Genomic DNA, 24,268 nt, shown 5'->3' with positions numbered 1-24,268 from the left:
GGAAAGCACGAGAGGTGGTAAAAAGAAAGAAAAGAGTGTGTCGTTCCCACACAGGCAGGGGAGAGGCCCAGCAGCTGCATCATTCTGGAAAGGCAATAATCTGTAGGTTGTACTCGAAGTTGATCCACCTACATCTGCCATCGCAGCCGGTACCTGGTGCAGGGTGAATGACACAATACTCCCCAAATGTCACTGTCCAGCCGTGTCCACCAATTAAAACTAATAAACATTTCTCCCCATGCCGAAGATGTGCTGCCAGGCCAGCTAGCAGCAGGGCAGGCAATGGCAGAGCATAATGACGGCAGTGGCAGCAGCAGCAGCCAGAGCCCTGGGCAGCAGGTGCACTTGGCTGGGAGCAGGGAAGGGCACAGTGTGGTGCTGGCATCGCCTGTGCACATATTATGCAGGCAGAGCTGAGTTGTTTACAAATTGATAGCAGAGGGGATTTGGTTGGAGACAGAGCTGAGCATGCTGCATTCAGTGCTCAGAGAAACACAAATGGGGTTCTGTGCCGACTGGTTGGGTGCTATTCACCTTACAGGAAAAGTGCATTCCTCTTACCCCCTAACACACACCCTTACCAGGTAGCAGAGGCCCAGTTCCACCGCCAGCAAAAAAAACAAAAACAAAAAAACAAAACACCTGTGAGAAACACAGGGGTCTTCAGTGTTGAGGCCAGAAAGTCTTTTTTTCTCACTAAGTTTATACCTTCCGGGTTGCATGGATGTGCCAGATCCCAGAAAATTTCCAAGAAGGTAAGTGACCTACTCAAAGTCCTGAGCATTCGGTGAGAGGAGCTGGGGAATCTGGGGTCGGGGGAGAGATGGCAGTGCAGAGCTCAGATATGCCTCACTTCCAGGAGGTGGATTGGAGGGGCAGGGGAACACAGACAGCAAGGATTCCTACTTGCGGTTAATGGTGGATGGTGCTCACACTCAGCAGTGAGGCATCATGGGTGAGTTTTTCTCACGTTCAGTGTTGTTTCTACCAAAGAGAGAAGAGTCTGTGTGTTTCCCATCCTGTCAGTAGTGCAATAACCTGTACCAGTCTTTGTATTTACCTTGCTGGTTCCAGCTCTGCTGTCTGGTGGTATCAGTGCTGTCAATTTCAAATCATGCTTCTCTCTGCAAGTGCTGTTATGATACAGGACACCTGAAGGTATCATTTCCTGTGGTTAATTAACCTTGAGACCAGAGGCACACCACACAGCCCCTTAATTACATTTATGTGTAACCCTGCAAACACAGGGGTGATGAGGGGCCACCAGTACTGCTGTCATCTCACAGTCCCACCTGTCTGACCTCTAATCTGGAGTTGTTATACAATACTGATTTCTGTCCTTGACATGGATTGTTCTGCATTCTGAGTTCAGATGGCAAACCTTTGAGTGTCTGAGTGGGACCTTTTGACAGGTGTATGCAAACACTTGTAGTGAAGAATTTCTTTTACAATATAAAAAAATCAGAGCAACCTCCTTTTTTTCCTTGCCTGCCATGGTCGATGGCCAGAAGCTGGAAAAATTGACATGATGATGATGGCTGTGAGAGTGGAGAGCCGCAGACAGTGAGTTTCTGCTACCACTGCTTTCACAGTTTCTAAAATCGAGTCAGTGTTTTTCATTGATACCTTAGTCTCTTCCTTTTTTACAATCTGAGTGAACCCAGCCAAAACTTTTTTCACAGTGTTAACTGCCAAAAACACTTGACTTCTGCATGCTGGGCCTTGGGTTATAGGGATGAAGTGGTTTGAAGCTGGGGTTTGGGCTGGTATGGAGGATAAATGGAGAGTGACAGGTGGTTGTTTTGCCAAATCAATAAAACTGGGAAAGGGGAGGCAGAAAGCAGGTGATGAAGCTCAAGAAGTTCAAAATATAACCAAAGACATGAATGAGCCCAGTTTAGTAAACTGAAGAGCAAGATCCAAGCTAAGGATTTGGATCACAGTGAACCAGAGACATGAGCCAAGAGCACACACACTGTGGTCGGTTCAAACCCAGATGAGGGGCTAAAACTAAAGCGTGAAGTAGAAAGAGTCAACAATAGAGACATGTTGTCCAGGTGCATGGTCTTCTTATGCCTTGCCCTATTACATTTAAAGCAGGTTCATCATTCATTTATTTAAAAATGAAACAAAAACTAATTGTTGTATGCTTGCTAAATGTCTAAAAAATACAGACAAGTGAGAAAAAATAAAGTCCATGCAGTATAAACCAATCTGACTTTTAGCTTTCCCTCTGTAAGATGGCCACCAATTATTTTTTCATTTTCTGCTTAAATACACTGATTGATGGACTCCTTTCCAGTTATTGGTGGCTTCTATGTACTCATGGCTGTTTCTTTTGTTCATTTCAGAATGGCCTCTCCACAGTTTCTACCCATAGGTCTCTGTTCTATTTCTGGAACTATAAGAAGGTAGCCTATCATTCTAGCAGGTAAAAATATTTGAAATAACTGGAAAGAGGGTTCATGGCTCATCATTTAACTCATTAAGTCCATCATAAATACTAAATAAATACATTTCTAAACACTGGAAGTACAAGGATGAATACAATGGGACCTGGTCCTCATGGAATCTCTATTCTTGCTCTGGAGGTAGGGCTGTGTCCATGTCACAGGGTGCAGTGTTGTTTGTCGAGAACCACGGGTGTGTCAGTGGGACAGTCTAGGGGGCTGGGAGAGTATAGAGGAGAGTGGAGCTGATTATGACTCATATTTAGGAGAATCACATCTTGGGAGATAAGCAAGGATTCAGTAGGCATAAATATGGAGAGTCAAAACATCTAGGGTTGGCAGGGAGAGAAGGAGAAATGCCTCTTCTTGAGCAAGAACAGGAAAATATTCTGGAATCTCTTCTTGAAAACATTAACATTGAAGCAAGCACCAGGATTTTCCCAGGAGCACTTGCACTGACTCTCCACTGCTTTTGATTTTTGAAATATATTTAAAGAGTGACAATAGCATTTGGTTGTAAGGCATAAAATGGAGTTTACTAGCTATTAGGTCAGTACCATGGACTCTACTTTAAGAGAAAGTTTGGGAAGAAGGCAGAAAGAGGCTTCTAATACATTTTTTTGGTTTTGTTTACTTTTGTCACTGGTTTGGTAGAGCTGAAATGAGAGAGCAGGAGAAATTTATAGAGATTTTTAATCTATGTATTTTGAGGATAGGGGTCATATCTTATATATCCTCATGTTTCCAGTTGCACAAAATGCTAACAAAAAATATTTGAATGAATGCCAGTTTTAATAAATTATAGTGGCAAAGTAAATGCTGTTATATCTCTTTTACAAATTGAATTGGCTTTCCTTAAAACTACAGTTTTATTATATGAATTATTGCTATAAAACACATGCTCTGCTATCCCATGGCTCTGTGATTTAACCTTCAAATCTACCCCTCTCTGTGTTGCAAATGGATCTTGTAGAGTTACTAATGCTGGTTAAAGAGTATAGGATGCTAAACTGCATATGGTTTATCCCAAGGGAATTTAGATGGAGTCATAAATCACCATGGTAACATAGCACATTGTGGTCCTCAGGGGAATAAAATACTGTAAACCTTTTCTAATGATTTACAAATCTCCCCAATGAATTGTCATATTGACACCATGTAGGCCACAGCAGGGAATAATTGTTCTCAACAGTTATGCATCCTAGATCAGAAGGGGAAATCTTACACTAAAATCCTGCCTGAGAGCTCAAACCACACTTACTGTACTGTCTGCTTTTAGCTTATTAAATAGTTTTAAAAGAAAAATACCATCCATACCCCCAGGATTTCTGACTAAAACAAGGTTTTCTTTTATAATGAGATGATACAGCTAACAACATTTTAAACAACCTAATAATTTGTACTTTCATAAAACTCCCAAGTTGATGATCTTCAGGTTTTTAAACATTAAAATCATATTAAGTCTGAATTTTCTGAGATTCAAAGATCTATGAGCATCAAATCATAGTTGTTCCATTTCAAAGATAGCAAAGTTCAGTAAATTTGTCTTTGAAAATGCAGCCTCATATCTTACATTTTTCCCCAAATATACTTAAAACCTTTTCATAACAGCAAGTCTCTCCTTAATTCTCCAGTGATATAAACATAACATTGGAAAATTTCCAGTTCTTGGAGAGTCAAGATCATAAAAACCAGCTTATCATTAGAAAATTAGATCATAGTTAATAAAAAAGCCTTCTGTTATTTTCAAATATTAAAAGTAAGTGATTCTCTACCAGATACTGAACACTGTAAGGATTAGCAGGGAAGTTCTTCCCCTGGAGCATGTTGTAGGCTTATAGAAATGTTCCTAAATATTTATTTTAAAGAAGAGAGGTGAGAGAATGATTATCTTATGTACCAAACTCTGTAGCCTCAAGTAATCACAGTGGCCCACAAACCTTGTGTCACAGCAGCTGATGTACAGCTGTTTGCTGCCATCCCTTGGAATTATTATACCTCTTTAATAATGCAAGATACGTTTGGGACCTAATTTCTGCCTTAACTAATTAATAATGCATGCTTTGTATTAAATGAATATTTTAATGAGAGAACCACATCTAGTTGGGGAATAACTGTTGATTCAATTTGAATGTTATTTTGAATAAACTAGCATTGGACTAATAAGATTTTACCATATTGTTTTCTCATTTATATCCTAGCCTTATTTTGGGGTCGTAATTATTTATCTTACATCATAGTGAGTTGAGAAAATGATGGGAAATTGAGAAAATTAACTTTAGACTAAATGATGGAAAATTTACAGAGGAGAATCATTGAGAAGAATAAATAACATATAAATGCAAACTTCTTTGAATATTCTTTCAATTTTCTCTGACCTTGAGACTCTGTAGATGGTAGTTTTATACCAGTTATAGTACTCAATATGGAAAAACAATTGGTTTTTGAAGTGTTAGCCCATGTTTTTTTGAACTGTTTACAGTAAAAATTTTACATTTATTTTTCAGATTATTTGAATAATGGCATTAATGCAGTACTGCATAGTAGAGAATGCATAATACAAATTTATGAGTAATAGTACAAATAGAGTAGTTAGCTGTAAAATCCACAGGACTAGAGATGCATGCTTTTGTGCAGCTAACACCCAGAACAGTGCTCCTTACTTACACAGTTGGTGCCCAGTAAGTACTTGTTAAATGAATGGTGGGCAAAAAGTAAACAGTATCAAATAAATCATTAATAATATGATAAAACTAATATGATTAAATACCATCAAATGAAGACTAACCATGTGCAGACACTGGTTAAAGTGGTGTGCATGCATTAATGTATAATTTTTACTAAGCATACACAATGAAGTAGGTGCCGTTATTGTTCCCATTCTATGGGAAAAGAGACTGAGGATTGAATGGTTTTAATAAATTGCTTAAGTCTACATAGAAAAGTTTGAATATAAACCTAGTTTCCCTAACTCTAAATGTTGCACTCTTAACCATTGGACAACACTGCTGTCTTAAAGGCCTATGGTACTTGATAATCACACCGTCTCCCATCCAAATATTGGAAGATGCAAACCTGCTTAGCACTCACCAGTTAAAGCTAGGTGTGTTCCAGATGATGTGAATGTAGACATTATTCCTGTTTCATATCAGACCACTATTAAAATGCTCTTCTGCTTAGCTCCTGGCTTCATAGTTTAAAGTATGAATGGAACATGGAGACAATGAACTGAAGTGTCTGTGGGATGTTAAGAACCTACACACTTAGATTTAGAAAGCCACATATTCCTAATATCTTCCTGTCTTCCTGTCTCAGTACTCATACCACAAGGCATCACAAAAAAAGAAAAGAAAGTCCACATCATGAAGATGTTTGCATGCTTTTTGAAACAAAGAACAAAGCATGTGGAAAAGATTTAAGAACATTTATAAAACAACTTGCAGATGAACTTCAGTCTCCTATCTGGTTTATGCTGATTGGGGATTAAAATTATTGCTTATTTCTCAAAGTTGACAACTTAAATATAGAAAATAAAGTTTTAAAGTGTATCTATATTAAATATTAACATATTTTAATTGCAAAAATGTAAACCAAAGTCTTAATTATTGGATATGAAAATAATTGTATTATATGTATGTGTATATACATATATAAAAACTATTCTTCAGATTCCTCAAATTCTTATTATTTCAACTGAACCTCTTTTTACTGTAAATTAAATTTAAAAATGTAATTTGGAGATAACATAGGATATATAGACAAAAATCCTTGGTTCCTTGCTCTCTTCTCCAGGCAGGGCGGTGTTGGGAACCGCCCTGCCTGGTTTCAGAAGCTGTAACCCTCCATGGCTAAGCCTGAGCGAGAGACCTTGGGACCATAAGCAACTAAGGAGACAAAGCTTATCTACCTGGCAGGGTAGCCTCCTCTGCCCCCTTCACTTCACTCTGCTTGGCCCTGAGCCTGACTGGTTAGCCAATGACAGGTAAGATTCCTCAAGGGAGGGATGACCTAAGATAGACATGGTCATGAAGGGGCCCTCAGGGAAGGACTTGGGGGGCTATAGAAAAAAAGGGGGTGATGGACTCTTGTCCCTCAGCTTTAACAAAGCCTGAGCCCTCATTCTGTCTGTGGGAAGTCTCTTAATCCCTTGGCTGCCTTAGTTGCCCTGCCTGACTTAAACCTGAAACAATGCTGGAGGTGGGTGCAGCCCTGTGCTGGAAAGGGCGGTTTCCTAGGGCAATCAGGCCTAAGAAAGAATGCATAAAATGCTATGAAACCTGCTTTGCTAATACCCTCAATTTAAATGATAGGGGTCCAAGCATGAAATGAGTTTGTTCCCCAAAGTTTTATGGCCCTTTATCTGACCCTGACTCATAATAAACCCTCACAATTCATTGAATATTATCTGTTATTTGATCATTACTGCCTGACAATGTTTGATGAGCTTTACTTAAATGCCCTGTATTGCTATGGAAATAAACCCAATAAAAGCCCATTGAGGAACAGGCTCTTGGCCCTTCTCCTTTGAGAGATCGGCCACCTTTCCTCCCCAAGCAGATCACATCTTGGTAGACTTCTTATTTTCATCTGTGGTGGACATGGCCAGGGGAGGGCCTGTGGGCAGAGACCCACTCTGCTTCTGAATCACAATTAAAATAGAATTTTTTTATAAATAAAATTGTATAACACAAAAGCTCATATATACATATTTATTTGTAAACTATAAGGTAGTATGCTTATATTACTATGATTATTAATACAAATAGAAATAATGACTAATGTAATTTCCAGTATTTTGATTTAAATAGCAGTGTTACAGATTGCCCATTCTTGTCTATTTTCAAGTCACAGCAAAGGGAAAAAAATCTCTACTTCTTTTCTCCTTTCAGAGGCTAGCAGGAAATTAACAAAAGAAAGGAGTTCTGTGTAGTATCTCTGACAGCAAATTTCTCAGAATCCAGAATACTTCCCTTCGCTGTAATAAGTTGCTGCAGATACAAGGAGTACTTATGATTGATGACAATCTCTGTTTGCATGAGCGATAATTCCTGAACACACAGTTCTCGATTAAATACAAATGTATTCTCAACAACATATTTCCTTATGTTTTATTTTTACATGATGAAATATGAAAAGAATCAAGTAAAGCTGGGCTCTAGAATATTGCAAAAGCAAAACTGAAGCTGAGGGGATTTTTAAGTAGGGAGGGATGTTCTCTTGTCATCCATTTGGTTTGTGAACATGTTACAGGACACACCCACACACACAGGGGCCAAGGTGGGTGAGGACAACATACAATTACTGAAAGGACTCCCCACTAGGTTTGTTATGTCCTCTGCCTTATGGGAAAGACACTTCTCAATGCCAGAGATTTGTGAAAAGGAAAGGAAATGTTTATTTAAAGCTATACAGACTTAAAGTAGTGACCTAATGTCTTCATTAAAATATCAAAGTCCTTTTGGATACCCACAGATGCCCACAGTGCTTCCTTCTCCCCCTGCCCTAATTGGGGGTTCTGTACTTCCTGAAAAGAAGCAAACGTCCCTGTTTCAGGTTCCTGACACTGTCAGCTGTGTCGCTGCCTAGGCAGGATCTCCAATTAATCCAAAGCCATGTGGTACCTTCCCATGGCCTACTGACAAGAGTTGTTTCACCCTTCTTCCAGGCAAAGTCTCTCCTGCTTCCCAAGCTGCACGATCAAAGGGAGCACCCCAAAGCCATGTGATTCTCTTCTATCAGAGCTGTAGGGGTCTGCACTCTGGAAAAACAGCATGGATCTCTCCACAAAGCAACTGGGAGTGGGGGTTGCAGGGGTCACCACTCTGCCAAATCCAAGTGGCAGTTCTCTGCTAAAGCTGCATGGTGATTCTCTCTCACAGGGCTGCGGGAGTCCCCACTCTGCTAAAGACTGAGTGGTTCTCTCCACACTGCCACAGCCATGTGGTCCTCTCCCTCACATGGCCATGGGAGTTCCCATTCTGGCAAAGCCATGTGGTTATCTCCACACTGCCACAGCAGCATGGTCCTCTCTCTTTAATGGCTGCCGCATCTCAGTTTAAATCCCCACACCAATCTTCCTCGGCAGCCCCATTTCCAACTCTTCCCACAATCAGCTTCACTTGCCAGCACTCCCATACCCTTCCAGCTTTACTGGGCTGCCATAGTGGGTCTGGGCAGGTGTGGCCCCATGGTGTGAAGCCAAACATCTCCAAGCTCTCATGCAGGTGCTGTAACTAGGGGCCCTGCTTCCCAGTTACATCTTGGGTGGAAGTCACTTCCATCCCCCTGGCTCAGAGGATGGCCACAGCTATTTAATATATCTGTGAAAACAGTTAAAGGTTGTAGATATGTTAAATGACCATGCCAGAGGTTAGCTGCAAAGCTGTTGCTGTACAAAACAGCTCTCAGTGGTCCTGCTCCATGTGTTCCTTCCCCCAACTCACACCTTTGCGGGGAAGGGGTGAGGACATCCTAATATTTCCTGGACACCTTGAGTTCTGGACCCCATTCCAAATCCCTATTTGGGACCCCCCTCTTGGCTGCACCCTGTTACAAACATGTCATTCCCATATAAATAATGAAGCATTTACTCTTACACATAAAAGTCTCGACTTTCTGACTAAATAAATCATTTTAAAAACATGTAAGCTGCTATGATATCATTTGAAAGTAGAAAACTAAAACCCAGATCTCATGAGTGAATTAATAAGATCCCATTGCTAGTAATTGTGAGAAATACTGGAAGAGGGATAGAGAAGACTGTGTGCCAGACATTGTGTTAGGCAGTTCTATATCCACCATCTTATTTAATTTTTATTGAAAACTTGTGAGGTTGGTTGCTCTTTCATAGGTGAAAAACTGAGGCTTGCAGAAGTGAAATAGCTTAGTTGCAAAGCCAGAAAGTGACAGACTTAGAAGGAGTCAAAATCTGTTCAACTTTGTAAGTCACATTCTGCCCATTGCAACATGCTGCTTCTCAGATCTACCAGTGCGTGGCATAGAATGCGTATTCAGGGTCATTCACTACTAAGGAAGGTATTCAATGTGATGACAAAGAGACACAAATTTGGAAGTCCCCATTGAGGAAGCAATTATGAGTTTTAGATAAAGAAATAGCTTCCATGTCCAGGGACAGCAAAGAAAAATAACAAGCAAATATACTCTGGACTCTTTTAAAGTCTGGGGTAACAGCCCTCATGTGGTGGAATGCCCCTACAGGTCTCCTGACGTGTGATATGCCATTTAGCTCATTTGCAGAGAGGCGCAACTACTTACATACTTGCTCACTTGCACATGTGGAGAATATGCTACCTGTTTGAAAACAAAGTAGAGAAAAAATAAACAAAGGTGAATTATTCTCTTATTTACATTTCAGTTATAAAAGATAATTATTTGTTTGAGTAACAAATTTTGCCTTGATTAGAAGACATTAATGATCATTAATTATTAAAAATATGAATTCTCAAATGTGTTTGCATTTCACAAGTTTCAGGAAGACACAAAGCTTAACTAATCCTGTCGTTTGGTAATGCTTGTAATCAAATTTTACTTCCTTAATAAGGATTTCATGAATAAATTTAAATAAGAATTCAGAAAAGTACAATGAGTAAACCTTTATTCTACTGTCTACATAAAACAGTATGGCAAAATAACAACTGATATATTAATATATTTTATAAAAGGTTGGCAATATTTTAAGCCAGGGGTGTCCAACCTTTTGGAATCTCTGGGCTACACTGGGAAAACAGTTGTCTTGGGCCACACATTAAAAGCACTGTGACATGTAATCACACACAAAAAATCTCATAATGTTTTAAGTAAATTTATGACTTTGTGTTGGGCCACATTCATAGCCATCTTGGGCTGCATGCGGGCTGCAGGCCACAGGTTGGACACTCCTGTACACCTTGAATTTATGACAATGTTTATGGTTTATCCTTTTATTTCTTCTTTCTTATTATATCTTTTCTTATGGTGCTCTTCACCCACTCATTCAAAAATACTTATTACTACTACATACTATGAATAGTTCCAAGCACTAATCATAGCAGGTAAACAATACAGCAGACTCTCTGTACTCATTGAGCTTATACTGTAAGTGGCAGAGATACACAATACCCTGGTAAAAACAGGAAGATAATAGATGTAATGGCAAAAGTGAAATCGAGTGATAGGCAATGACTTGGGATGAATTACCTAGAAAAGAATGCCTGGATAGGTCCCTAGGAGCTCACCTTTGAGAGGAGACCAATGTAGGCAGAGAAGCTAGCCATGCAAAGATGTAGAAATGGTAAGAAGTACTAAAAAAAACAAGTTTAAAGTATTCAGATTATATTTTTTAAAAGCCCCTTTGGCTAAGGAAAGTGCTAGATAGAGAGTGAGACAGGGATCAGACCTCCAAAAGCAAGAAAGCTGTAATAAAGAATGGATTTTAATGTTAGTGCTGTATAGAGAGTGGAAAGCACTGAGGTGGCAATCAACAGCCTCTAGACTAAGGCAGTCCAGGCTGGCAGTGGGAGCTTTGCAGACACACCGAGCAGCAGTGCAGGTAGTGTGATGGAGATTCAGAATAGGTTTTGTAGTTACAGCTGGAAGGACTTTAAGGATTTCATGGATAATATAGGAGAAAGGATCAAGATAGACTTCACTTTTTGGCTAGGGAAATGTGGTAGAACATATCACTTATAAAGGTGGGAAAGGTTTTTACAATTTAAAATTTTTTGACCATGACTAATATGCCCAATTTCTTTTAGGTACAATAGGACTGAAGTATTAATTAAAAGATTTTTCAATACTCACAATCGTCCTTATTCATTATCTTGAAGATTTTGCCATTGTAGCCAGTAATTGGCTTCACTCTTTCTGTAGAGCATTGTGTGGGAGGTTCTTGGAATGCATATCTGTGAGAGATGATATTGGCAATGAATCATATAATATCTCTAGCTCTGCACAATAAGGTTATAAAGATATTTTCAAGTGTTCTTGCTTGGATCCATAAATGGTAAAGAGTTGATGAATAAACCAAAGAATAAATCAAAGATAAGAAATATGCAATTAGTCACTTTAGACCGTGCTGCCATATAATAGGAGCTCGTCTCTCTGTTTAGGACTATCCATACCCTTCTGAATGCAGTGATAATCAAGGACATTATAGGATAAATTTATAAGAAAGCATAATACCACATAACTCTGTGAGGTAGAAAACCATCCTTTTTTGGAAAAATCTTCAGTGCTTTGCAGCCACAATTGTAAGACTGACAGCAGTCTCAGGATGCTATCCAAGAACAGGTTTTACAGTTCTTTAAGGCCACTTAATTGTAGCTTCCAGTGCCCTTTTTACTTGACCAAAATTCCTCAAGGACCCTTGACTCTTTGCCTTTTAAACTTTGCTCTATATTATGGATCTTTCTGAAACACAGTTCAGCATTTAAAATGAAATATTCAGGGTGAAGAAGACAGAGGTCAGCAAATGAGCTGACCCCACAGTAACACAATTTCAAGAAAACAAAACATCTAGCTCAAAAAAGTAAGCTTATGTTCTGATCAGAAAGGATGAGTGAAACTTCATTTAACCCAATCGGGACTGCAAATCTGCCCCCCCTCCCTCCACCCACTGTTGCTCTACCTACTGCCTACCTACTATTTCAACTGAGTACTTTTACTCAAGTTCTGCAAAGTACTTACAGAACCCGAACAAAACAGTGATATACAACTTCTAACAATGCACTTTGTGGATGAGAGTTTTCTTTGACACCTTGTGTGTTCCCATTTTTTTCGGAGGATGATATGAAGTTACTCTTCCCAAAGCTACATATATAACTCCAGTGGGCTGAACTGATCATGGAGGAGGGATAGGCAAGTAAGCATTGTATACCAAAGGTTCATGAATGAAAGTGTGACTATCACAAGGAAGGGCAGGAAAGGGGATAATGCAAGTGAGATTATCCTGGTTATCCTGAGGTTGACCCTTGGAATAAGATGAAGGCTGCCAATAAGTGTGTGTTTTAAGCTGAAATGTTTGTGACACATTTCTGTGTTTCTTCTTCTTCCTTCTTTTTTCAGTTTTGGGATTAGAGATTACGGCTACAATGGCAGCATAACATAATGAGGGGATTGAAGTGGGGCTTCAGGATCCTGTTCTAGTCTACCACTAACTACATGAGTTACCTTGGTAAAGTCACTTCAGTGCTTTGAGTTTCTCAACTCTAAACTGCAGGTAGTAAGGCTATCCAGTGCCTAGGGATGATAAAGCATTTGAAATACTTTAAAAGTGTAAAACACTCAAGGAAATGGCAGTTTTCTTTATTAGTCATTAAGAGAAATTGATTCCACATTTTGATACTATGTTATTGTGGACATGTATGATAACTTTAAAAATATGGGATTAAGTGGTATGTCTACACTTGACAGAGGGGATATTAAGACTCAGAGAGATTAAGTAACTCGATCAAGGTCACATAGCTAGTCAATGGGTGAGCTAGTACTTGGTTTCTGCATATCCAATTTAAAAGCAAGGAATTTAGCTCTGTATTCTGTTTAGAATTATAACTCCATATATACTATAAAGTAACTTTCAGTATATAAAGCTATAAAATCCTTCCAATACTTTTAAGATAAACTATAATAGCTCAATTAAAACATGGATTTTAATACCGCATAAAATGAAATTATAGTGCCAACATTGTACTTTATTGCAGAATTTAATTAATATGGTTACTTCCTCCATGCTAACCGTTTGACTTTAGAGCAATTGTTGAGTGTACATATACCAATAAAAATCATCAGAATGCCATAATTTTCAACAAAGTTCAACTATTTCCAAAGAATAGAGAGGAAAAGTTCCCTAAGTGCTAAGCAACTAAATGGCATTTGCAAGAAATGGGGAGTAGTTTTAAATCTAAAAATCGTGAATGATTTCCTCACTTGCCCATATTTGTTCCTGAGATAGCATCATTTTAGTATCAGTTTCAGCATCTGCAATTGATAAACTACCTGGATGGCATTTTGAATGTACAGCAGACTTTACTGTGTTTTTTTGGAGATAGAATGATAATATAGCACATGTGCAAACAATCTGGGGTTGAAGTTTAGAAATTGGCTTTTTTTTTTAACATCTTGGACTATTTTGTCAGGTTGCTTTGTAATCCATTCTCTCCCCCACCCAACATTTTCTCTTTCCTCACTCTCAGGCAAAACTCTTTATTTCTTGTATTTCTTATGTGGAACCTGTTTCAATTGGTTTTCACCCAACTTATCATGGCCTATGTGTGAAGGTTTGCATTTCCTCCAAAGGCCCAACTAAGCACTAGAATTTGCAATTGCACACTGGTGTCTAGAGGCAATTTCCATTCACTGTTTACAAAATCTTGTAGTTTCTGCATCAGTATTTGGTCTATTGTGCCAAGAAATGGTTACTGATTTAATTATGGAATGCTGTTATTTATAATTTTTACTCTTAAGTATATCCTAATGAATTTTATTTGGTGTGCTGCTACACTTATATTATTCTTTGCCACAACAAAATAACTTGCTTTGTAGATTAAGAATAAGAGAAATAATATATTAGAAAATAATGTTGATAATAGAGTCATCATTTACTCATTCACATCAGTTTTCCAGTATATTAAAAGGCAAGGGTGCCAGAAAAAGATTTGTGCCTTTTTTCCCCAAATGTTTTATTATCCTTTACAAAAATAATTCTTGGAAGATAATTTGAGAAAACAGGAAAATTATTACAGAAGATGAATATTTTTCTCTTTTTCCTATTTGATTCATATTTTTATTAGTATTGGTGGCAGAGAATGGAAGAGTGAGCTGAGTGCAATTAGCAATATTAATAAGCACTTTTTTGCTTTTTACTGAGAACCTACTCTAACAAAATTTTAAAATGTGCCTTCTAATCTTTACAAATTAACTAAACTATATCGCATTAGTTATATATTGCTGTATAACAAATCTCCACAAAACTTAGTGGCTTAAAACAATACTAATCCTTTATTATCTTTCATAGTCTACTGATTTGGAATTGAAGAGGCACTTGGTTCTGGCTTAGCAGCTCCCAGGAGGGTGCAGTTCTAAGGCTTCTTCATTGTCTTATCTGATGTCTTACCTGAGAAAATTAAAACAGCTTTGTCTCCAGGTGATAAATAGATGGCCTCAGTATTAGAAACAACTAAATTCTAGAAGAACACGTAGGACCAGAAATGTTACTGTGTCCTTTTTTGGAAAACACAATCTGCCACAGGAGGCATTATCATCTCTGTTTTTAAGATAAGCAGTGCTAGGCTCAGTGAGCTTCAGAGCCCCAAAGCCATTTGGTAATAGTTGGTCACTGTATCTCAGACTTGCTGACTTATATTTCTTTGATTCTATCAGTAGTGCTTTGGCTTATATTCCATGTGCCATTGAAATCCCTTTCTCAAAAGAATCACACTAAAGGGCATAAAAATCTCCACCTCTAACCTGACAAAAGAAAACTTTGGTAACTTCACTTCTATCCTGGTCTTGGTATGAGTCAGAGGATTTATTTCATCATCTTCCTGCTAGTTTGACTGATGGGGAGCTAGAGTAATATTGTCTTTCCTAAAATCTTTGACTTCTTGTTTGTGCCCTCAGAGTTATGTTGACAGTATGCACAGCAGGCTCGTTGAGGGAGATCAGCTGACTTCTGCGTTGGGGCGAATGAAGGGCGCAAATGCTCCCGGGTGGAACACGTGAAAAGAGGATATGGGCATGAAAAGAGGGGGCTGTGGGGTGAGAGTCAAATAAGGAACAAAGAGAAGTTAGTTGTTAAGGAATGCCAAATTCTGCTTTACACAATAATATTTTGTTTTAATCTGAAGGAAATGACAAAGTTGATACTTTCTGAAAATAGATTGTTTAACAGTAATGTGAAATCTGCAAACTCTTTGTGTTTTATTTTTAAAAGCTTTTGTATTATCCTGAGCTAAACAAAGTACTTCAAAGATTATGTGGACATTTTAGAATACTGCTCTTAAAAGTAGAAGGAAAATGGAAATCAGGACATGATTCAAATGAATAAATATTGAATTCAAATAACATTCAAATGTTATTTTTATCTGTGAGTTGCTGCTATATAGATCTTTATAGCCTAGAAACAAACAAAAAATTGTTAGTGACTTCTACCTAAAAGTGAGTTTGTAGCATTGCTTTCACCCTAAAGTTCAGTTGAGTGCTCTTATGTTGGTAATAAGTTGGAAGAATAAATTCTCTTCTATTTCTTACAGAAACTCCATTACAGTGGAAGATAGGTATGAACTATAGAAATTTTTATTAACTTATAGTTATTGGTTTTTCATTCTATGATTCAGAGTAGTGAAAACTTCAGAAAACTACAGATTACTTGTTGAGTAATCTCAACAAGTATGCAGTGTTGAGTAATTCAAAGTATGCAGTGTTAAATAACATGTCATTGTTGGGGAAGGAGAATGATATTAAAAAATAGCCAATACTTTACCATCTCTCTAGCAGTTTACCCTCAGACTGAGCCAACATAAAACTCCATCAGTTTCCTATCTTTACATTTTAGAGTTTCATACAGTTGCACCCAGCCTTTCTCTCTGCCTCTTCCTGTAACAGAGGATTTGTCTAACCTTCTATCTAAAGCCAATGCCTTCAACTCTGTTCTGAAAACTGGAGATAAGATACAGAACACAGCAGAAGAATATATATTGGAATATGCTTATCCAAGGTGTTCTAGAAATTTACAACACTTCAAAAAATGTGTTGTTCCTCTTACAGATAACCCACCAGTATTATATATTATTTTCTTGAATACATATTACTATACCCTCAAATTTACAGTATTACTTCTGACATTAAGGCAGTGTACTAGCTACATGAAACCTATCCCTGTGCCTTTATTTGCTAGTTCTGGTTGATGCTATATCCACATTCAAAGATGTCCCTTCTCATATCAGGTGTGCTGCAGAAATATAATGGCATTTAGTAGGTATAGGAGTGTGTGCTGTGTCTGCAATCCTGCCTAAGCACTTTCCAGGTATAATGTCTCATAAACTTGCCAGCAACCCTATGAGTTAGGTACAATTATTCCTATTCCACTAATATTGCAGAAGTGTTGACTCAGAGAAGTGAAAGTGATATCAAATAGCATTAAACTATTGATAGAGCCAGTATTTGAAACCACATACTTCAGGACCCATGTTCTTAATTACTACTGTAAGTTGTATGCTAAATACTAAAGGTGTAAACAAAATCAAAATGGTAAGAAAACAACAATTACTGATCATTATATAGCAGTAAGAGGTGAAAGCAGCAAAGGATCTGTTTCACAAGTTCCATGTGAGTGTCTTTTTTTTGTTTATATAATATTGCTCCTAACTCAAGGCTTTCTTGGTTTCATGGATATTTTATAAAGTGTTTTTAAGTACAATGAAATTAAGATACACTGTGATGTGGTAATGTGGCTTTGCATGATCTTGTTGACCATCATTTTGCATTTTTTTTTATCTCTTTAGTGTTGCTGATGTATTAGGCACACACTGAACCATCTTAGTCCCAAAATGTTGTCCCTCATCACTAGGCATTTGTAAAACTCATTAAATTTTTTTCACTTTTATTTTTAAATTATAGTTGATGTACAATAGTAGATCAGCTTCAGGTATATAATCCTGTGATTAGCCATTAAATAACTTACTAAGTGATTACCCCATAAATCAAGTGCCTATCTGACATCATATTTTTATTTCACTGTTATTGACTGTATTCTTTAGGCTGTATATGCTACACTGCACTTCTCCATGACTGTTCAGTAACTACCAATTTGTTACCCATCCCTCCCACCCCTCTCCTGCTCGGCAACTATCAAAATGTCCTCTGTATCTATAAGTGTGTTATTGTTCTGCTTGTTTGTTTATTTTGGTTTTTAGATTCCACATATAAATGAAATTATCTGGCATTTGTCTTTCTCTGATTTAATTTCATTTAGCATAATACCTTCTAGGTCCACTCTTGATGTCGCAGATTGCAAGACTTTCTTCTTCTTTTTTTTTAAGACTTTATTTATTTATTTTTTTAGAGAGGGAAGGGAGGGGGGGAGAGAGAGAAAGAGAGAGAGAGACATCAATGTGTGGTTGTTGGGGGTCATGGCCTGCAACCCAGGCATGTATCCTGACTGGGAATCGAACCTGCGATACTTTGGTTTGCAGCTCACACTCAATCCACTGAGCTACGCCAGCCAGAAGACTTTCTTCTTTTTTATTATTATTTTTTAAATTAACTTTATTGGAGTGACATTGGTTGATAAAATTATAGGTTTCAGGTGTACAATTCTATATTACGTCATCTGTATACTGCATTGTGTGTTGCGCGTATTCCACCTCAAGTCAAGTCTCATTCCGTCTCCATTTATGCCCCCTTTAGCCTCTTCTACCTCCCTGCCCACCTTTCCCTCTGGTAATCACCATACAGTTATGTGTGTCTATAAGTTTTTTGTTTGTTGATTTACTTGTTTTTGCTAAATCCTTCACCTTTTTCACCCAGCCCCCAAGCCCCCTCCCCTCTGACAGTATAAGTCTATTCTCTGACTTTTTGAGCCTGTTGCTATTTTGTTCACTAGCTTTCACATATTAATGAAATCATATGGTATTTGTAGTCCTCTGATTGGCTTATTTAATTCAGCATAACACTGTTCAGGTCATTCTATGCTGTGCCAAAGGGTAATATTTCTTTATTTTTTATGACCTAGTAGTATTCCACTATATAAATATATCACAGATTTTTTGTCTACTCATCTACTGATGGACATTTGGAGTGCTTCTAAATCTTGGCTATTGTAAATAACACTGCAATGAACATAGGGGTGCATATGGTCTTTCAAATTAGTGGTTTGGGTGTCTTTGTATATATTCCCAGAAGTGAATCACTGGGTCATAAGGCAGTTCCATTTTCAATATTTTGGGAAAATGCCATACCATTCTCCACAATGGCTGTACCATCTACATTCCCATCAACAATGTACTAAGGTCCCTTTTCTTCAGATCCTTGCCAGCACTTGTTGTTTGTTGATTTATTGATGATAGCCATTCTGATAGGTGTGAGGTGATATGTCATTGTGATTTTAATTCACATTTTGCTGATGATTAGTGACATTAAGCATCTTTTAATTTGTCTCTTGGCCATCTGTGTGTCCTCTTTAGAAAAGCATCTATTCAGGTCCTTTGCCCATTTTTTAATTTAATTGTTTGCTTGATGTTGCATTGTATAAATTCTTTGTAAATTTTGGATATTAACCCCTTATGCAATATCAGTTGTATCATTGATTAATATGTTCTCCCACTCAGTGGGTTGTCTTTTCATTTTGTTGATGGTTTCCTTTGCTGTGCAATTTTTAGTTTGATATAGTCCCATTTATTTAATTTTTTCTTTCCTTTTGTTTCTCTTGCCCAAGGATATGTATCAGAAATGACATTGCTATGAGAAATGTCAAAGATTTATTGTCTTTTAATTAGTTGGTTAATTTAACTTTATTTTAGTTGAATTTATTGGAGTGGCATTTATTAATAAAATTATACAAGTTTCAGGTGTATAATTCTATAATATGTCAACTGTATATTGTTATTTATTCACCACCCCAAAACAATATTTTTTTCTAATGTTCATTTTTTTGCATGTATCTGTCCAATTTTCCAATACCAAGTATTGAATAGACTATCTTTACCCCAGTATTTGTTCTTGCTTCCTTTTTCAAATATTAATTGACATAAAGATGTGGGTTTATTTCTGAGCTCTGTATTCTGTGTTACTGATCTCTATGTGTGTTTTCATGCCAGTAACATGCTGTTTTGGTTACTAGGGACTTTAGTATAGTTTGATATCAGGTAAGGATTTTTTTTTTGTGGCTGAGTCATATTGCATTGTATATATGCAAAAAAGAAGTATACTTTTTTTAAGTTTATCCTTTTTTAAAAAAAAATATTTACTTATTTTTAGAGAAGGAAGGGAGGGAGAAAGAGAGAGAGAGAGAGAGAGAAACATCAGTGTGCGGTTGCTGGGGGCTGTGGCCTGCAACCCAGGCATGTGCTCTGACTGGGAATTGAACCTGCGATGCTTTGGTTTGCAGCCCGTACTCAATCCACTGAGCTACGCCAGCCAGGGCTTATGCACCACTTCTTTATCCATTTATTTATTGATGGACAATTAGGTGGCTTCCATATCTTGGCTACTGTAAACAATGCTGCTAAAAACATATGGATATATATGTCTTTTCAATTATTGTTTTAAGTTTCTTCTTTAAATACCCAGAATTAAAGTTGCTAGGTTCTTTATTTATTGTTATAGCCTTTGTTTTAAAGTCTATTTGTCTGGTATAAGTATTGTTTCCCCAGCTTTTGTTTTGTTTTGTTTTGTTTTTCCATTTTCATGAAATATCTTTTTTCATACCTTTACTTTCAGTCTGTGTGTGTCTTTAGATCTGAATGAGTGTCTTATATGCAACACACATCAGGCTCTTGTTTTATTATCCATTCACAGTCGCAATATGTCTTTGGAGTATTTAATTAATTTGCACTTAAGGTAATCGTTGATAGATATGTATTTATTGCCCTCTTATTATTCATATTTTTATCTTTATTTCTTCTCCTTCTTCTTCTCCTCTTTCCTCTTCTTCTTCCTTCCTCTTCCTCCTCCTCCTTCTCCTCCTCCTTCTTCTTAAATGAGACACTTTAGACATTTCTTCTAGTACTGGTTTGGTGGTGATTAATTCCTTTAGCATTTTCTTTTCTGGGCAGCTCTTTACCTGAACTTCAATTGTAAATGATAGCTTTGTTGGGTAGAGTAATCTTGGTTGTAGGTCCTAGCTTTTCATGAATTTGCATATTTCTTGCCAGTCTTTTCTGGCCTGCCTGAAAAACTTCTGTTGTGAAAACAGCTGACAGTCTTATGGGAGCTCCCTTATTGGTAACTAATTACTTTTTTCTTGCTGCTTTTAAGGGTCTCTTTGTCTTTACCCTTTGGTATTTAATTACGATGTGTCTTGATGTGTCCTCTTTGGGCTCATCTTGTTTCAGACTCTATGTGCTTCCTGGATTTGTATGTTTATTTCCTTCACAAGGTTAGGAAAGTTTTACATCATTAGTTTTCCAGATAGGTTTTAATTCCTTGCTCTTTCTCTTCTCCTTATGGTACCTCCATGATGTGAATGTTGGCACATTTGATTTTTTTTTCCTAGAGGCTCCTTAAACATCTTCATTTCTTTGGATTATTTTTTCTCTTTGCTTTTCTGATCGGGTGTTTTCTTCTTACTTGCATTTCAAAAATTGGTGATTTGATTCTCTGCTTCATCTACTCTACAGTTTACTCCCTGTAAATTATTCTTCATTTCAGTTAGTGTATCCTTCATTACTTACTGGTTCTTTTTTTATGCTTTCCATGCCCTTTCTTTTTATATGCTATTCTCACTAATAACCATTGTTTTAAACTCTGAATCTGGTAGATTGCTTACCTCTATTTTATTTAATTATTTTTCTGGAGATTATTTCTGTTATTTCATTTGAGACATGTTTCTTTGTTTCTTTACTTTCGTTGCTTCCCTGTGTTTGTTTCTGTGTATTTGGTAGAGCTGCTACATCTCCAGTACTTAGAAGAGTGGCCTTATGTAGCAGGTATCCTGCAGGGTCTAGTGGCTCAGTCTTTCTTGTCACCCAAGAGGGACCCTCCAGGTGCACCCTGGAGGTGTTAGCTGAGTGCACTGTCTTCTTATAGTTGCATATTGATTGCTGTTGGCATATCACTGGGAGGGATTTACCCCCAGACTGTGAGGACCAGCTGCAATTACAGTCAGGAGCTTCTGTGCAGGGGCTTACCCCATGGATCAGGGCTCACTTCATTGGGTCTTTGTGGCCTGCCAAGTGCCCCTTGAGTGTGTCACTTGTGAAGGTGGTTGGGTTATAATCTGGTATGTTCTAAACGTGTCTACCAGGTTTACCAGCTCTGCAGCTTCCTGGGAAATTCAATGTTAGCCCCTGCTTGTGCCCTGCCCAGGGCCACATAGAATGAACTACAGAGTGATCTATAGATGGCTGCTACTTTTGCTGGGCTTGGAGGTACCCAGGAGAGGCCAAACTTCTAACTGAGGTTAGCTGCTGCTGGTGTCAGGTCTGGGGCCATTTATTCAAAGGTAAAGGGCCAGCATTGGTTAAATGATGCTTGATAAAACTCATTTTTAAAATTAATTGATTGCATGGTAAGTTTGGATGCTGTCTTTGCATTTTTAGGTCATTGAGAAGAGAAAGAAGGCCTATCATACATGTATTTTTAACTTTTGGAAAGTTCTCATTATGCCACTTTGTTTTTATGTAAGACCAATATCAGTACCTGGGTTTCATTAACTGAAAGAAATCATAAGAGGATTTTCACTTTTACAAAAAAGAAAAGATAAAAAGCAGAAATTGCACTTAATTGTTTTTCAATAAGCCATTATAAAGGCAGCACATAGCCTAAGAAATGACAATGGCACTATTTTTATTATGTCAGTTTTATTTTAGGTCTATGTGTTATTTGCTGTTATTTTGTAGGTTATATTTGGGCTTGGTGATGTTAAAAAACTTCTGTATAAATCAGTGGTAATTGCTTCTTCACTTTACACCACTTAGGCTTATGAATGATTTCATTGGAACTGTCTACTTCCAGATAAGTGGGGCTTCCTATAATGCATTAAGCACTTTGACAATTCAAAAATGTCCAATGTAGTATGATGGTAATATGTTTTTATTTTGTGAAAAATTGTTTTTGAGCCTATAAATCAACATTACTGAAAATGATAGCACAGATATTTTTTTGTATAAATAGAAAACATGGTGGTGGGTCTATACCTACCATGGTGGTAGGTATATATTAGCTTACTCTACTCTTATTTAAAATAACTACAAAAAGCTTCAAACACTGAGGTGCTTCTGCCCTACATAGGAAAGAATCAATTTTCAAAGCTACACTTTGGAGAATTTGGTTTATTATGAGGATTATAAAATGTCTTATTATTATAACATACCTGTGAATTAATCTTTGAGAAAATATTCAATTTAGTTGTAATGGAAGTACAATATCAGGAGGGAGAAAATTCAGCTCCTTATCAAATTTATATTTAATTATTTTTAGAGAGATGGATCATTTCTCAAATAACTTATTTTTTTCTATAATATGTTGTTTTATATGATGAGGCAAAATTATCTACTGAGATTAAGTATTGAAGTAATGCATAGAGTGAATGTATCAAAGATTTGAGACAGAAGGATGAGTATTTATTGGGTTTTAATTATCAATAGTGACAGTGCTAGGTCTAAGCTTTAAATTGATCACTTTGGGTACAGGGAGGAGGTTGTATGTAAGAGAAAGCAGTATTAGAGTCTAGAAGAGCAAGGAAATACTTTTACCAAATATCTAGAGGCAGAATACAAGGGTTTCAGGAGAAAGTGCAGATGAAAAAGAATAGGAACTAAAAAGCAATGTGGTAGTAAGGGTTATACAGATGCAAAGGAAATACTTTTGCCTTTCTCACATCCACTTATTTTTCTTCTGAACCCAACATCTCAAATTAATCATGAGAAATCACTGCTTCCCCTATATCAGTAGATGAGGGTCCATTTGGCTTCAGGGATCAGCATGGCTCAGACCTGACATATCACAAGTCAAGCAGGGTTAGACAGATGCCTGGGTTGGTCCAGCAATTACCAGTCTTGCAAATTATTATTTTTCATTTACTCTAGATCCGTAAACTAAAACCTAGTAGAAAATATGTGGAGCTGCTAGGGGATATGATGTAGCAAATTTCTGACCATTTGAGATATGGAGAGAGCTAAATTTAGTATCAATGACATTGTTTTAGCTATTAGATCCTTTCTTTTGCCATTATGCCCAAAACATTCCTTTCCTTGTTTTTTTTCTTTTTTTTAAAAGATTGTTTCAGTTGTACTTTTTTCACTTGCTATAACAATAATCCTGACTATTCTATGAGGCTTGTAGGCTTTCTTTCCAAAGTTGCTTATGTAGAGCATTATGGGGAATGTAATAAAATATAGACCTATGGATCTATAAGATTTTGATAAGTCTTAGGGTTTTCTCTTTTGAAATATTACAGTACACATTATTTTGTTTGAATTTTGCTTAAAGGTTTATAAAATATGTATTGAAGTTTCTTAAAAGAAATTTCTACACCCTTGTTGTTTAAGGCCTTGCTTAGTACATTATATGTCTCAATTATAAACATTTTTGGTCAAGTGCTATTGTAGTCTTTATGGTTTTTAAATCTTTGCATTCATGCAAAGTACTCTAAAATTGATGATGACAATAACTGGAATTCTAACATAAGTCTTATAATTAATTAAATATATATTTAAAAGTGAACTGAAAAATACTATCAGTAAAGTTATTTTCATGTCTTTGTATAAAGAGGTACCCTAGATATCACAATTATTTTATTTATTTATTTTTTACAATTATTTTAAATGTGATACAACCAAGTAAATCTTTGCATTGTGATTTACTAACAGCCTGGAGGCCACTTGAAAATGGTTTCTTGTAATCTTGGTATTTTCTTTATAGCTCAATATATACAAACATTATATGGGCTAAGGTTATAATTTATAACTGAAAAGGAATGTGTTAATATGTTTCAACATTAAAGATTTTCTTTACTTACTATTATTTATTTATTACAACAGTTTGTTGGAATAAAATAATTTTTTAAATGAAGCAAAATTAGACATTAAAAAGTTCAGTGACATATTAGTTATACATTTAACTAAGAATCAAATTAAAGTAATATTTATATTGTTAATTCCATG

The sequence above is a fragment of the Phyllostomus discolor genome, chromosome 11 (assembly GCF_004126475.2).
Source record: "Phyllostomus discolor isolate MPI-MPIP mPhyDis1 chromosome 11, mPhyDis1.pri.v3, whole genome shotgun sequence".
Taxonomy (NCBI): Eukaryota; Metazoa; Chordata; class Mammalia; order Chiroptera; family Phyllostomidae; genus Phyllostomus; species Phyllostomus discolor.
The sequence above is the reverse complement of the archived record's forward strand: the minus strand, read 5'-3'. Positions refer to the sequence as shown.